The sequence below is a fragment of the Rhyacophila brunnea genome, unplaced genomic scaffold (genome assembly GCF_057557595.1).
Source record: "Rhyacophila brunnea isolate RB1 unplaced genomic scaffold, BYU_Rbru_1.0 scaffold_15, whole genome shotgun sequence".
Taxonomy (NCBI): Eukaryota; Metazoa; Arthropoda; class Insecta; order Trichoptera; family Rhyacophilidae; genus Rhyacophila; species Rhyacophila brunnea.
In genome coordinates, this window is record NW_028232806.1 from 4273182 (window position 1) to 4290000 (window position 16819).

The following is a 16819-nucleotide window of genomic DNA, read 5'->3' on the forward strand; positions in this document are numbered from 1 at the left end:
AAGATACTAATTATAAACTATGTCTTTGACCATTCAAGTGTGATAAACATCCTACGAATAATGATTGTTTTATAATAATTATTGACCTAAGAATAAGGTAGTGTTTTTTTGAAATACGCTATTTCTTTTGGCATTCCCCAGTGGTTAAGCTACAACATACGGCCGTAGCCATAAATTGACAAACTATAATTGAAGTAGGGAGTAAAATGATGTTTGAACATGTACCTAACCGAATTTTTTTTTTTAAACGGTACAAGTTTTTTTAAAATTTTATTAATTAATTTGTGTTTAATATTTGTTTATTTATCCAATAAGAGGTTATATCATAACGCAGTGATAGCGAACCTATGGCACACGAGATGAGTGTGCATGGCACAATTAAATAATTTAAAAAAAATCACAAAAAAATACAAATAGATATAACCTACTTATATAATTATGCATATAATATTACAAAATAATGATGACAATGCGTATTTTAATAATAAAATATATTCAAATAATAAAAGATATGCCTTCGGCTAGAAACATGGCGGAAGACTTTTATAAGATAAACTTTTTAATACAAATCTTAAAAACTATTTATTATTTTTTTCCCATGAAAGGACAGCCAAAATATATTTTTTGGGAAATTTTGGCATGCGTACGTAAAAAGGTTCGCCAACCCTGTTATGACGCATCGCAAACACAATTGATTACCAGACGTTTGCGTCGAAATATCAAAGAAATAAAAGCGATAATAGTCTGATTTTTTATACGTACTATTACATTATATAATATTCTATCTTGATTTATCTATCTGTCACGCATGCGTCTTTATTGTGCGATCGCATAAATAAAACATCCACGTTGCATCCCTCTCACGCGCGCTGCACTTAATCGCTTAGTCACGTATATCCATTCACTCACATGCATTGGTATTCAAATCAACACGTCCGTTAGCTATGCATATTGTTACCCTATATTGCTTTGATAACGAAACAAAAAATATATAATAAATATTTTTAATAATATATATAATTATAATTGTTAGCTAAACAGTATTGAACTGTTAAGTAAATTTATTTTAGGCCACATACAACCTACGATCCATTAACACTGTTATCCAAGTCTATGTGGATAACAGGCACCGCTAGCTCAGGGTAATGGGTTTTTGCACTATCTCTCTGGTGAATTCCAATCCTGTTATGGAAAGGACCATCGGAATCAATTGGTATCCGATGGATGTGTTTATCATACCGTTGCAGCGGTTAATTGCAAGCATTGAAAACTAAGCTCGAACTGGACGCCAAAGCCTTTTCTGTGAAAGAAAAGAACGTAAAAGAACATAATATAGGGTACAATTAAATTAAATACCGTGATAATTTAACCTCACTGTATTTAATATGACATTTTAATTAAAAGTCAATGTTACTATATCGTAATAACAAATAATTACGAAAGTACATAATGGCGGTACAACGCCGAAGGGAATTCACCATCGTTCATACACGATGGTATTATAACATAAACGAATATTTACGTTATACAAAAGACGCGCTACCGTCTGCAAACTATAATATAACCTCAGCAACTTAACCTAGTTTAAACAAAATATCCACATGTGAGTGAGGTTATAATTAAAACAAATAACTTAAGATTAATTAATAATAAAAATGAAACGTATTTACAACCGCGTGGCAGTAACCACGCAGAGCTGCTCCTCCCACGACCTCTCGTGTCAAAGTTCAACCAGAAAAGAAATTTAAGCGAGCGGATATCAAGCGAGCGGATATCGATCGGCGAAGGATCGATCCTCCCACCACTTATCAAACCCGGATGCTTTCTCGAAGTACCAACCGCAGGATTTTTGTGTTGCCCGCGAGAGAAAAACCTCTCCACTAATTAAAATTGTTAATCAGGCCGTTGATGATGTCTGCAACGTCACAGAACACATAAGACAAGAAATGTTGACAGGTGGAACTGCCGCCTGATAATTTTCTCTAATATCGTAATAATATATAACCAAAGAACAGATTAAAATAGAATTTCGATCGGCTATACCCCAATACACTCGATTTTGAAGGAGGGTTTTGAATGTGTGAGTATCCTACGAAAATGAAGCATGCATAGAGTGCAATTATTGTGTGTTGCAACCTTCAAATGCATCAATATTGAATGAGCGTCAGTGTATAAACTGAGAGCAATTGTTAGAACGAAGGACAAGCTTAGAGTGACGTATTCTTGACACGTGTTTAAGTTTATCCCATATTTTTCCACACTCGAGACCGGTTGCCTGTTACTCCACACCCGTTAGGTATTTCAGTTCCCATTAATTCTGTACTCGCTGTATATAACTATTGATATGGGTTGCTATGTATTTTACTTTTTTGATCCCCTTCGAAATTATATCGGTAATACATGAATTATTGCATTATTCTAAGACTATTCTATAGAATCAAGCAAACTTTTCCCATTTTCGTCTTTTCCGACTGTGACGCCGACGGAGCATAGGTGTCAAATTCAAATTTATTTATTTTACATATACTGAACATAACAAATTATAAATTTAAAGCGTTCACGACATAACATAAAATAAGTGTTAACAATTTTTGAAATATAAATACAGAGCAATGTGAGTTAATAATAGAATACCTAAGTAATAAAATAAGAAAAGAAATAAAATAACATAACAAAAATAAAAGTAGATGCAAGCACACAGAGTGAACTATTGATAGACCTACCTATAAGTAAGTGGAATATATCAATTTCCGAACCAATTTCATTAAACAGGGTTATTGCCCTCCCAATTGGCATCACTAATGGCAGGTTAGTTCTGCACCTTGGGAGAACAAACAACGGATGCCCTCGATTCCTAAGATATTATCAGATATACACAAGCCAACACCACCAAGAATGGCAGAGTTTCAGAGTTTACGCCGCGTATAAGTCGGAAAAAATATGTAGCTAAATAAAGACCCCTTCTAAATTTTAAGCTACAGTATGTTAGCATACCTAAGAGAAAGTCAGTCGGATAGAGCCACGGATAATACCCATACAGCCGAAAGTAAAGGAGTCTCAAAACTTACTTCTGGACCCTCTCCACTAGGGAATCCAATCCCGAACCAAAATCTTGATCCCGGGATTTCGGGATTACAATTTGACGATCCCGGGATTGGCTTTTTTTTCAATAGTTAATATAAAATTTTTATATACACAAAAATAACGTTGATAAAATCGGTCAAAAATAAATCTAGTATAATTTATACTATTTAAGACATTTATTGTTAATATTGTGTAAGTTCAATCTATGTATCCTTGCCAGACTCAGGATGCGAACCTGGGATCCACGGCGTTATAGTCCAAGTGGCTGACATCTATTTCTCGTAAAAAACAAAATCTGTCAATACAAACCTCCACTCTGTGGAGGCCCATATTATGATCGGACATGGTCGAAAGAAGAAAAGAAGTTCAATCTTTGAAATACGAAGGTTTAATGGAGTAAATAATATTGTTATATAAATAATAATGTGAAAGTAAAACAGTTTTATTTATTTATGAAAAGATAATATTATAATAAGATAAGTATTTTTTCTGTTATATTTTCGTTTTTATTTTATTTTCCATAAAAATTGATTAAAAAAATCAATCCCGAAAGTTTCGGGATTATGTTTACCAATCCCGGGATTCATAGGTATCGAAAATAGTTCGGGATCCCGGGATTGGAATCCCTACTCCACCATAAGGCCGTACTTCAACTGATAAGGAGTTATAAAGAATTTTTAGTACCGTAACATCCGAAAAGACCCGAAAAGTACGGAAGACAAACCCTAACATTTTTAGCGCCTTGCAACCTGCATCTATTTTTGCACGCGTTTACTTATTCCAATATTGTAATTTAAAGTCTATGCATCATGGGAATAATGAAAAAAATATCGATAATTTAAAATCCATTAAGTACATAAAAATAAAGATTTACGAAACCGAATTATTATATTGCGAATTTGACCGCAGTTGGTTCAGTCACCGCGGAGGAATTCCGATGATTTCGCGACTATTACACAATTATATTATCTGCAAGTGAGATTCTGGCAGAAGCATCTCACGAGACATTCTCGTTTGAGTACAGATCTCCATCCTCGCGGAGAGCCAGCAACAGAAATGGAAAAGATGGCCAAAATCATTGCCGACGCACGCTAACGGATATCTCACAGAAAGAAGAACGATACAATACTCGTGTCTGGAATCTTGTACGTATGCAGTTCGCCCTATCACACTTCACCAAGAAATGATGTATCAGAAATATTATATGGACGTATATTAAAGACCGTCAACCTTTTTGGCTCGTACCTATAGTACCTACCTACTGACATACAATTCATGTCTAAATAAAACACGGTTCTTGTCGGTTTACACTTTACAAGAAGCCAGCAGCAAACAAATTTTGAAAATATCCAATATACTGGATTATTTGTTAGGTTAGGTTTTCATTCTCGAATTCATGACAATGACAATTAGCGCAGTTCCGCCTGGTTTTTCCACAACTGACTTGTTCCTGATTTTTTTACGATTAGAGCAAATTCGTGATGTGCGTTTGTCTCACTTATCTGGTCGATCCCCCAGGCTAGAGCCCTGTCACCCCCCCTTTGTGGGGGCCATGGTGATTGCCAAAGTTCGGTCCAGCTAGAAAATTGAATTAATGTTCATATTGAATCTAATAAAATTGGAGACCGTATAATAAACGGTCATCTCTTTCCGATAAGAAAGTTCACGGTGAACTATGCCACGGTGAAATGTTTTACGTACAATTTACATGTACACATACAATACTCGGCAAGAAACCGTCCCATCCGTCTATCACCAGTGGACATCTTGAGACTTAGTTCTGCACCTTGGGAGAACAAAAACTGATGATTCCCAATTAAGATAGTTATCCAGGACACTGACGTAGCGTACGTAACGTATAGGATGTATAATTAGTACCTAAGTACTGATACCAAATATCACAATGCCTAAATCCCCCATCAAAAATCCTCCAATCGACAGAGTTGGGAATATAATGATAATATTATTGTAACTGTAAATGAGTCAAGGCTAGACCAGGATGCACCGCGAAACAAACAAAAAGAAAGTACCGTTATCTGTTTCTGGGCGGACGAAGGGTCGAGAGTAGGTACGGTCAGTCGGCAATCTACCCTTGAGCCTTGAACGTCACCTCTAAATACGATTTGCCACCTCTTTGCGCCAAAGCGTGCGTTTACAAATGTTATTAATAATTAATTGTTACTTGTGAAGCGAAATATACTTACGTAATGTTCCTGAATCAGTGTTTAATAAATGAAAAAGTGTAAATCAACACCCTACGTAAACCCTTACCCACCAGTACAAATAAGTATATAAAAATACGTAGAACCAACTGTAAGTATGTAATTTTTCTCACGTGAAGGATTATTGATGGTAACTTGGAAGTAGGAACGTCTGTGTTTGGTAGTGGGACCAAATCGAAAAAACAAACTGTATAATGTTTTGGTCAGATGTGGAATACTTTAATAAACAGATGTGCCCGTGAAGAACGCCTTATTCGCTTCACTATCTGCGATCGGCAACCGGCGGATTACGATACGAACCGGGGTTACATGTAAATTGTACGTAAAACATTTCACCGAGGCACAGTTCGCCGTGAGCATTGTATCCGAAAGAGATGAAAGAGTCTCCAATTTTATTAGATTCAATATGAACATTAATTCAATTTTCATAGCTGATTTTGGCAAAATTTATGAATTCAAGAATGAAAACCTAACCTAACCTAACAATTAATCCAATATATCGGCTATTTACAAAAATTGTTTGCTGCTGGCTTCCTGTAAAGTGTAAACCGACAAGAACCGTGTTTTATTTAGACATGAATTTTATGTCAGTACTATACGAACCAAAGAGGTTGGACGGTCTTTAATATACGGCCATATATTTCCGATAAACATTTCACGGTGAAGTGTGGTACGTTGAACTGCATAAGTACAAGTTTCTGGACACGACGAACCGGGTAGATCGAATTCACAAAAAACCATCCATATTGTTTAATGCAGTGCTAAAAGTTTAAACCCTCTCCCTCTACAGATGATGATATGATTGGGTCGGCCCAAGAGCAACCTGATTAAAATAGTGTCGCCAGTGTTGGATTAACATAATATAAGCAAAAGAAGCCCGTGCTTAGAGCATCATGAGGAAGGGGACACCACAAGATTTTTTAAAACTGTTATTAAAATCTTTGTCACCTACAGACTCAAGGATAACAATGTAAATTATATGACCGACTACGTTAAAGTTCCACCACCACCCGTCATATATGCACAGCCGTGGATATGCACGGCCACTTTCTATGACGCTTTAAACGTGTCTGAAAGAAGTGATTTTAAGTGCTCATTCCGTCCCGAGACGGAGCCGCACGAGACTGATACTGCAACCATGCACCGTAGTGCTTAAAGAAGAAAGTTAAGAAAGATTTTTTGTTTTTGGACTGGCTCTACAGTCCGCTGACGTTAAGCGTCCTGTGTACCCGCATACTGAGTGTCACGAATTGAAATGGATGAGTCTACAGAGGAGTCGGGACTATCCCGCTCCCCATACGACGTTGCAAATTTTCTCGAATGCCGCAAAGTTGGCCTCGGTTGCTATCAGATCTCCGTGTCCAATTGGGCCCGTGTGAGGACGGACCCTGGCAAACAGCTCCGCTCGTTCGAGTTCCATAAGCGGGCAATCCCAGAGGATGTGTTCAACATCTTGGAGGTCATGCCCGCAGGTACCTACAACCCGGCCCATCTACTATCAAGCCAAACTCGTGGAGTCTGGCGGCGAAGTTGCCATGGCCGGTGAGGAACTGGCTAATCCAGTGCGAAGGTTGGAGTCTTCTAGTTTGGTGCCTGCAGAATACGTCTGGAAGAACACGGCAAGTGTGTAGGCGGTCCACCTCGCCTGCCACGCCGCAAATGCGGTCTTGTACACAATGTCACTTACAGTCTTCCTGTATATGAAAACTGTGAAACATTTGCAATACGCGGAAATAACTCGCTAGAAAATATTGTGAATGAAATGATGTTATCCAAATGACGCGTGTCTCGCCGCGAGTGCATGTGGATGGCGCAATGAAGTCACATGTACCTAGATCGCGCGCGAAAAATGACACACGTCGCGAGTGCATGTGTACGGCTCAATAAGGTCACATGCTTAGACTATAGAAGCGCCCTTTAAAGTTGTACTGGTAGGTTACAAGTAAATTGTACGTACCTATACGTTTTGCCGTAATATAGTTCACCGTGAAATGTCTTACCGGAAAGAGATGGCCGTATAGCAATGAGATAAAAAAATAACGCTGTCATTATTATCAGACATTTTTGATAGGTACCGCTTGGTACTTACGAGCACCTACCAGAATTTATAAGAATATTATAAGTTATATTTTTAGTTTACTTACCTACTTATTTTCTTATATTTTTCCCTTGTATTCCAGTGGTTTTTATTGCGTATTTTTAAGTTTGCATTTAGACATGAATTTGGTCTCAATACTATAGGCTGTATTTTTCCGATACAACAACTCACGTTGAACTGTGATACGACCAAATATATACGTACAAGTATTGGGACACGGTATCGGGATTTTCCCAAGACCTTGGTTGTGAATGACGTGCATTACGGCTCGTCTTAGGTAAGCGCGTTGAGCGGCGCGTGCAACTCAAACGTATAACCAAAAAAAGACTTTGTCTACGAAAATTTTTACACACGGTTATAAGTTTGAGTTGCGCACGCCACTCAACGCTTCGCCGACTTCGCCCAGTTAGTGTGCAGGATAAAATTTCTAGTTTGATTATTCCAAAAATGTTGTTTCAAACAAGTACAGAACTTCTTCCCTTGCAACCGACATAATATGGGGACAATCAAGAGGGTGTGATTACTGATTAGTAACATTTGGTTGGCCTCATCAGCAGATCAAACCACATCATGTAAAACCTCTTAGTGAAAACAATATAATTGACTGTGTGAATATAAAATTTTATATGTCAAAATAATATTCGATTAAATGTCGCCTAATCCGATTTGCTGATCCACCGCAAAGGTTTGCGAGCACTTTCTTTGTTAGTATTCCGTGCGTTGTATCTCATAGTCTCCCGTATAAGAGCAGGCGGCCTACATACACACTCGCGTGGCCTATGGTTTCTAAGCAATGATAGAAAAACAATGTTGTCAGCGAGATAAATTAAAACAATATTTATTTTAATATCTTCGTCAGATTCATGAATTTCAAATAGTTCGGAAACCCTGCCTGGTATCAGTCAATAATTATTATTGGTAGCGAGCAGGAAACACCAAATTAATGAGAACTGGCTTAGATTCCCCACTGGAAGTGGTACAACAGGCTACGAATGTTGATTGTGGAAAAATATGGGATAAACTTAAACAAGTCTTAAAGAATATGTTATTTTTAATACTTAACGTCTATAAGATATGCATTAAAGGATTAAAATTTGTCACGTAACTGCAATGTACCTACGTCAGTGGCGAAGGGTGGATGTAGGTAGGCTATTAAACTTCCCTACAAATCATCATCATCATAAATAGTGCATTTTACACTTTGTTAGTCATACGTATTTGTTCATTGAACTTAGTAAGACTACAATTTAGAGATGGTGTTGGTTAGTAAAAAATAAAACCCTTTCTAACCAAATCATAATAGCTTGGTATATTTCGGGCGATCTGACAAAATTGTGCACACTTTTTCATTCATACTCATTCATTTTTTTCGTTGAATTAGAAATAAATATTACACATATCGGTAATTTTTTTTTACATTCATTTAGGCCTAAGTCAAACCACAATATATACAAATGATTCTCTTATCTATTAAATATCTAAAATGATGTATGATTTAATTGCATAATTTTAGATAGTTTATAGATAGACGAGTATTTTTTGGCTATATTCAGTTATGGCTTGGTTACGCAGGGTTTAATTGAATTTTAAAAACTAACAAACACTATCTACACACTGTATTATTAGTGCAATGAAAACAAATACGTTTGACCGACAAAGTTTAGAGTGCACTATTTATGTTGAATCTTAACAGCCTACCTCCACTCTTCGCCACTGATATAGGGTGATACCCGTTACAATTCGGCGGAGCTGCACTCGAAACAATCGCTGAGGTTCTCATGTCACGAAATGCGGCGTTTACCGTTGATCCTTACTTGACTAATGAGTTGATGATGAATACTGTACGTTTGTTCTCACATAATGTAAGTTTTCATCCATTTCCATTCGTTTGACGATATCAACATTTGTCACCCTATCAATTTGAATTAACATCCACTAAATTCACCCCTTTTTTGACATTGTGTTTCTTGGCCTGACCGTCATTACATCATAAACCAAATCTGACTTCAAATTTATGATCTATGGTGACTGGCTTTCGCATTTCCTTCATATTAATCTGATATGGGTTTTAAAAATGCGGCGTCATACGGCGAGCGAGAGGACCTCGCCTCTTAGTTGAGCTATTTAAAAATAAATTATTGTAGGTGTGTAACATTATCAGACCAACGCCGACTATATTCAGGCCGTGGCACTAAATTGCAGATTACGATGGTAGTGCTAATTATTGATTATCTTCGAATGCAATGCGGTAACCTGCACATTTCGTTCAAATTATTAGTAAGTATTTACATATTTCAATATGCAACATTCAACGTTTTCTACCATTTATTACATTCGAAGTATAAGAACTAGCACTACTATCGAAGTTTACAGTCTTGTGCCACGACCTGACAATAGTAGGAGTTGTACCAGAAACAAACAACTGCAGAAGTTTTTCACCACCGCTTGTGCTTCGGGATACGCCCAATTATTAAAACCGGGTGTGGTACGAGGCGGTGTAGTCGATGGGACATTATTTGATTTAACCATCTTCTGTTAGCAGACGGCAGATAATGATATTACGAAGATGACAACAATATAAACATAGTAATGCCATGGGAATAGTGGACTGGATTGTATACAAAGTAAAGAAACGTTTACATTAGCATATTATTCAATTGGCGAAATTTAGTTCAAATTAAGACGTCAAAATATTAATGAAACTCGTAAAGAGTTTCATCATGAGCATTATTCAATTTTAATGGGCTGTGAACGGCGCTTCGTGGCGGACGACATCGTGGTCCAAAGAGACAAGCACTGTATATTAATTGTTGTTTTTTTTATTTGTAATACAATTTAAAAGAAGCTTTATTTTGTTATCGATGTTTATTATTAATACATAATCAGTGCCACTAAAGGTAACTCAACTCGTCTTGATTGTAACATCTCGAATATGTCAATGTGATTTTGTTGATATGTAACTTAATGGAACCTAACCTAACCTCGGCTCTCGATAATATGTCTGAGGCGTATTACGCTGATTTTTTGACACATTGTTCGGCGCGGACCGAATAACTTGGGGTGACTGGTGATTTTGGAAAGCCGAAAAAGAGAAAGAGCGTCGGAACACAAGGCCTGAACAAAAACGATGCATGAGTGCGAGTGAGAAAGTATTCGGCACCCTTACAATCTCTGCGAGACGCGCTAGAGTAAGATAAAAGGTCTACTAGCTACAAGCCAGTTTCCAAAAGTATCGCCATCAAATCGGGGCGAAACGCTTCACATAGCGTCGATAACTTGCGAGCTCGTGTTGCTAAAATTGATATTTTTTGTGTTAAACATAAAGTCAGTGGTAAATATGTTTGGTTAATTAAGTAGAAAAGATGGTTCTGTGTGTTGTCTTAAAATGTGGTAGCCGTATTGATAAGCAAGAAGATGGTATTACGTTTCATAAGTAAGTTGATACATGTTCGTGATAATTTATTTGTATTTTATTATATATTTTAATATCAGTGACCTAGTGTTTCTTTAAAATAACTTAAATTATGGATATCTTTATCTAATGGTTGCATTCTGACCGCTTAAAAATACTATATAACGTAAAAAAATAGAAAATTATATTTTAATTCTGAGCGTCTAGTGCGAGCACTTTGGGCGAGCACTAGCGAAATGGTCAATGGTCTCGAACATTAATTTGTAGACGAATGCGTTCGCTTGCTAACAAGCCAAACGCAAGGCACGCGGCTTCATTTAGCAATGCAACGGGTGGCGTCTAGATGTATCTATAGTCTAAGGTCGGAACAGCATTCACTCCACCCTGAGAGAAGCAGAGGATCGAGAGGGGTGGAAAGTCTTGGTCGCTCAAAAGATGATACAATTCCAAGGTCATCACGATCCTCAGTCATGAGGGATCGACCAAGAAGAACTTAATGTACCTCCCTCACACTGGTGTCTCGTAAGCAACAAATTACACTCGACGTGGTAAAATTCTAAAATGTCGCACTGGTACATATGCAGAAGTGGCTTTATCATTCGTTTCGGCCTGCCGCGTGACGTCACTGATCCGGCATGGCCTAGTGCCCTAGCGGCCTAGCATATGCGCTCGGAAGACAGTTGCAAACATTGCGCCCAATATTTTCTTGATTTATGACAATATCCCAGACGAGACGATTTTCAATGTGCGACAGGCCTTACAGTCAGACAGTGACACGAAACTGTAAACATCGATCGTAGTGCTAGTAAAGTTATTGCTCATAGTTCGAGTGCAAAAAGGTAAACTGTTAGTAGAAAATGACGATTGTTTCATATTGAAAAATTTGTGGAGAAAAATACATTACTTTACTAACTTACTATTTTCAAGAGATTAATATTAAGTAAATAATTTTTTGTAATTAATTGAATCATGGCGAGGGTGTGATTTATTGAGGAATGGTAAGCTCTGAGATATTATAATAACATATTTTCACAATATAGAATGTCAATAATAAAGAAAGTAATAAAGGCCGGGGCACTAAATTGCGAGCAACAATGGTAGTGCTAGTTATGGATTATTTTCTAATAAAATGAAGTAACCTGTTCATAGTAAATAAAAGACTTAGACTTGTATGTAGGTGTATTTCGTTCAAATCAATTAACGTATTGCCAATAATTTCAATATGAAACAATTATCATTTTCTACAAACAGTTTTAGTACAATATTACACTCGGAAGTATGGGCGATAACTAGCACTACGATCGTTACACTTTCGTGTCATGGCTTGACTATATGGCAGTAGCGAATGGTGGAGGTAGGCTTAAGATACGTCATAAATAGTGCACATTAAACTTCGTCAGTTATACGTATTTGTTTTTATTGAAATAAGACAATTTACAGATGGTATTGGTTAGTTTTTAAAAATCAATTAGGTCCTGCTTAAACCAAACCATTATAGTTTTGGTATACTTTGGGCGATACGACAAAATTGTGCACACTTTTTCATTCATATTTATTTGTTTTCGTTGGTTTAAGAATACATTACACATATTGTTGATTTATTTTTTTAAATTCATTAAGCCCTGCCTAAATCAAACTCTAATAGATAAAAATATTATTCTATCTATAAAATATCTTAAGTTATGTATGATTTAATTCCATAGTATTTTTTCACTATTATCGATTACGGTTTGGTTTTCGCAGGGTTTAATTGGTTTTTAAAAACTGTCCAACACCGTCTGTAAATTGTCGTCATATTTCAATGAAAACAGAGACGAATGACGAACAAAGTTTATTGTGCACTATTTATGACGGATCTTAACAGCCTACCTCCACCCTTCTCCACTGCTATATAGTGGGCCTTGGGTAGAGTCCAAATTCTCGCGGAATTCTGATTGAGTTGGGGAATGGGTAGCTTGAAACTGGCGTCCAACGAATCAAGAAGCAGCTGTTATAACTACTCCAAGGTGCTTGGATTTTAAAATAAATGAACACAAAAACACAATAATAGTAAGTATTAGTGCAGCTATTTCCAAACTGGGAGGCGCGGAGTGTTGCAAAGGGAGACGCGAAAGGTTCAACACAAATATAGCCACAGGTTTGCAGTTTGCAAATGCATAGTTTATAAAGAGCCTGAGGGCCCGGGCATAACAGACATCACAAATTTACTCTAACAGTTAAAAAAAGAAAGTCGCCTGCGCCGCTACTTTATTTCAAGACTATTAAATATTTTAAATATGTGGTTGTGCGTTGTAATTTGATGTGATATCTATATGATGATTTTTATAGGTACTTAAATGATAACTCCCGTGTATAATTTAGGAAACACTACTTTAGAGGACCACACTGCCCTTAACCTCAGCGATAGGTAGGTGGGTCCGCGAAAGATCCTGGCCTGGGGGCCCCGCTTCAGGATGTGAATCCTCATTGTAGCTCCAGAATCCATTTGTCAATGAATGATTATGAATTTGGATTGTCTACTATTGGAAAGGGAAAAAATGAAAGAATTATGCGATAATTCATTGAAACAAAAACCCTAGTTCAATTTTGATTGAATCGAAGTGAAGAATAATATAATACTTTGTCAAGAAAAGCAATGTAAGTTGCAAGTAAAAGACTGCTACCATTCGTAACATCATATTTATGCGAAACGGGATTTTCTGTATTAGCTGCAATGAAATCTAAATATCGACCCCGTTTAGTAGAAAAAGAACACATTGTGCTAATAAACAAGCACATCAATCGCATGAAAAACAAATTAATTTAAAAATGGATATAATTAAAGTAGTAAAATCTTGTTTATTTTTATATTTAAAAAGGTGTCTGTATTATTTAATAAAATAAAGGGGAGGGAGGCGCCAAGATTAGATTTTTTTTAAAAGGGAGGCGTAGTAACATAAAGTTCAGAAACCAGTGTATGGCCGAAGCTCTGTCACATCACTTGCTTATTAGGTATAAGACATTAGATGACATTTGAAGTGAATAGAATAATTAACAGATATACACGAGAGAGTGAGGCACGTGCAGTGTCGGCACTAACTACCTATAAACTCTGTTAGAAGTTGGAATGATATTATGCGGGTGGGGCTTAATGAAAATATATTATTGTATAACATAATACACAACCGAATAAAACAAGTCTATAAAAATATTTTGTAAACTTGTCTACGGAGACAACAATAAATACGCATTGTTAATGTGTAGACCAGGGCTGGCGAACCTTTTTAGGTACGCGTGCCAAAATTTCCCAAATATTATTTTTCGACTGCCTTATGTGACGAGCAATTTTGCATGGGTAAAAAATGGTATTAAGAATTCATAAGAGCACACATAAATCGTCGGGTGTTTTGTAAAAAGGGCGAATTAACCATAATGCTATTTTACAGGAGGATGATTTTTAACATTTATTTATTATTTACCTGTGGATGATTATAAATGTCTACTTAACTAGTTTATAACAAAGCTTAGAAAGAATAGGTACCTACTGTCTTTATCATAGGCTTTATACCTAATATAATATTTTAAAAGGCCTTATAATATTAGGCCTTTATTATTATTTTTTGTGTGAAATGAAATTATGTATTACTGTATTAATTTGTTTGGTTCTTTACGCACAAATTGATACCAGAATTGCTCCGATCAGATGAGGCATTCTCTCGCTACAATGGTCTCAAGATCAGAGATTCGCGGCGCAGCATTCCCCGATGCCTGATGAGGATAGTGTGATAATATTATATGTGACGCATCAAGTTTAAAGGCTTAATTACGTTGGCAGACGCGCGACCCAACCCGATCCAACGATCCAAGCCGACCGTCGTGGCCAACGTTTTTACACTATTTGCAATTACACGCAACGATTCAATCGCATTGGTCCTTGTTTTTGATTGGTTTAAAATAAACATAGTGTTGCTATTATTAAAAATATAGATTGACCGAAAACTATTTCTTCGTTAGATTGGTGGCAACACTGAACAGTAAGTATCCCCGCGCAAATTTACGTCAAAACTGAGCTGTCAAGCCTATTGGGCGGTGTTCGGGTATCTTCGTACGTTCTCGACAATCTTAGCTTGGATCGGGACAACGGAAAATAGAATTAATCCCACTTTACTCACGATTGCTCCCGATCCTTGAAAACCATAGAGAATAGATTTTGAGAGTCGTGGCAGACGATCGGGCCAGACGCAATCTGGCAATGTAATTTTAGCTTAACGACCGACCCAGGGGCGGCTCTGCCTTAAGGGTTCGTAGGGATCATCCCCACATCGTTAGGTATCATGTCAACAATACACGTAAAAGTACATATTTTTGTTTTTATCATTGTCATAATATACTACTTAATACAATATATGTATTGTTCAAAACTGATATAAGTATATAATTATTATTAATTAAGTTAATATTTATAAGCACGCTTTTTAGATGTGATTAACTAATTAGTACTCAGATAATCATATTATTTATTCTGAAAAATTACTCTTTTCTTCATTCATAAAATCATAGATATTATTATAAGTAGCTTGGTATACATAATGTATAATACGAGAAAGTAGGTACCTAGGTATGTATATTTAATAATTAATGGCTAAACCCCACCACCTAGAAAGTCATTGAGCCGCCACTGGACCGACTTATCCAATTATATAATATATATAATTTACATTAGACGTGATGCTTAATTTTGAAGAGTATTTGCTTGATATTTTTTATACAATGCGATCTGTCATTTATTATTAGATATAGGTATTTTTCGCTCTCTTCAAAATAAAACATTCGCGTGAGATGCAAAATCATCTCGCGTGCCATAGGTTCGCCACCACAAGTAGACTGACCGTTCGTCACGGTTTAAGGTAGGAGCGCACTACGCACCAAAGTCTCAGGACAAGTTTTTAATTTTGTCCCTGTGTATCGGATTCATCTCAAATAAAAAGGATTTAATCTAGGAAGGCACTATATTATATTATTATCATTATGCAAGTATGACAAGATTCAGTGCGCCAGTACCTACGTCTCCCTGCAACGTATATAATATTATTTGGATTGAATCGAAAGAACTGAATACATATTATTATCTATTTGACTTCATACTACTTTGGTCTTAAATTATAAAACATGTAGGCAAACTTACTGTGCAAGTAAGTAATGTCGGTTAGCAGATAATTATGATAAGATAATAAAAAAATATATATTCTTATGCATACATACCTGTTAGATACTGGGAGCCTAAATACGACCATACATATCGCACCCGGGGAATAATAGTGGCACAACTCCAAATTTGTCATTTTTGAGTTTAAGTATGCAGAAATGTTCCAAGATATCATTTATATCCGCACAAATAGCGGCATAATTCTTAAAAATATAATGGTGGCTTTAAACGCATTTTTATCATTTATCATATTATAACATTTTAATCGAATTCAAGCAGAAATAGTGGCACACTGATCATTGTGCCATTGTTATTGCGGATAACATTCAAAATGATATGTGCATCAAGTGTGCCAACTTCACGCTATTATAAAGTAAATTTAGAAAAAAAACTGAAAAAATAAAATATTCAAACTGCTCTCCTGCAAAAACAAGATTTTCGAGTTGTGCCACTATTATTCCCCGGGTGCGATATATATACATAATAATATTCTTGAATATAATTGAGACAAGACAATAAAAAAAACTATTTGTTTATGCTGAATTTTGAAATAAATGCTTGAAAATCATTATGAATTAATTCGCTAGTACAGAGGCAGTGTAAACAACATAGGAATATTCATAGAACAAACCCACAGTCACCAACACAAAAATTGTCAAGAAATAGTCATCATTCATCATCGCCAAAGAGGCACCTCGAGCCATTCCAATATGTTATCTTCGACTTGGCGGATGATAAATGATAAGAATGTGTATGCAAGCACACAAAGTACCTATAGGGGTTTAATCCAAACGTATGCTTGCATTTCGCACATCGGG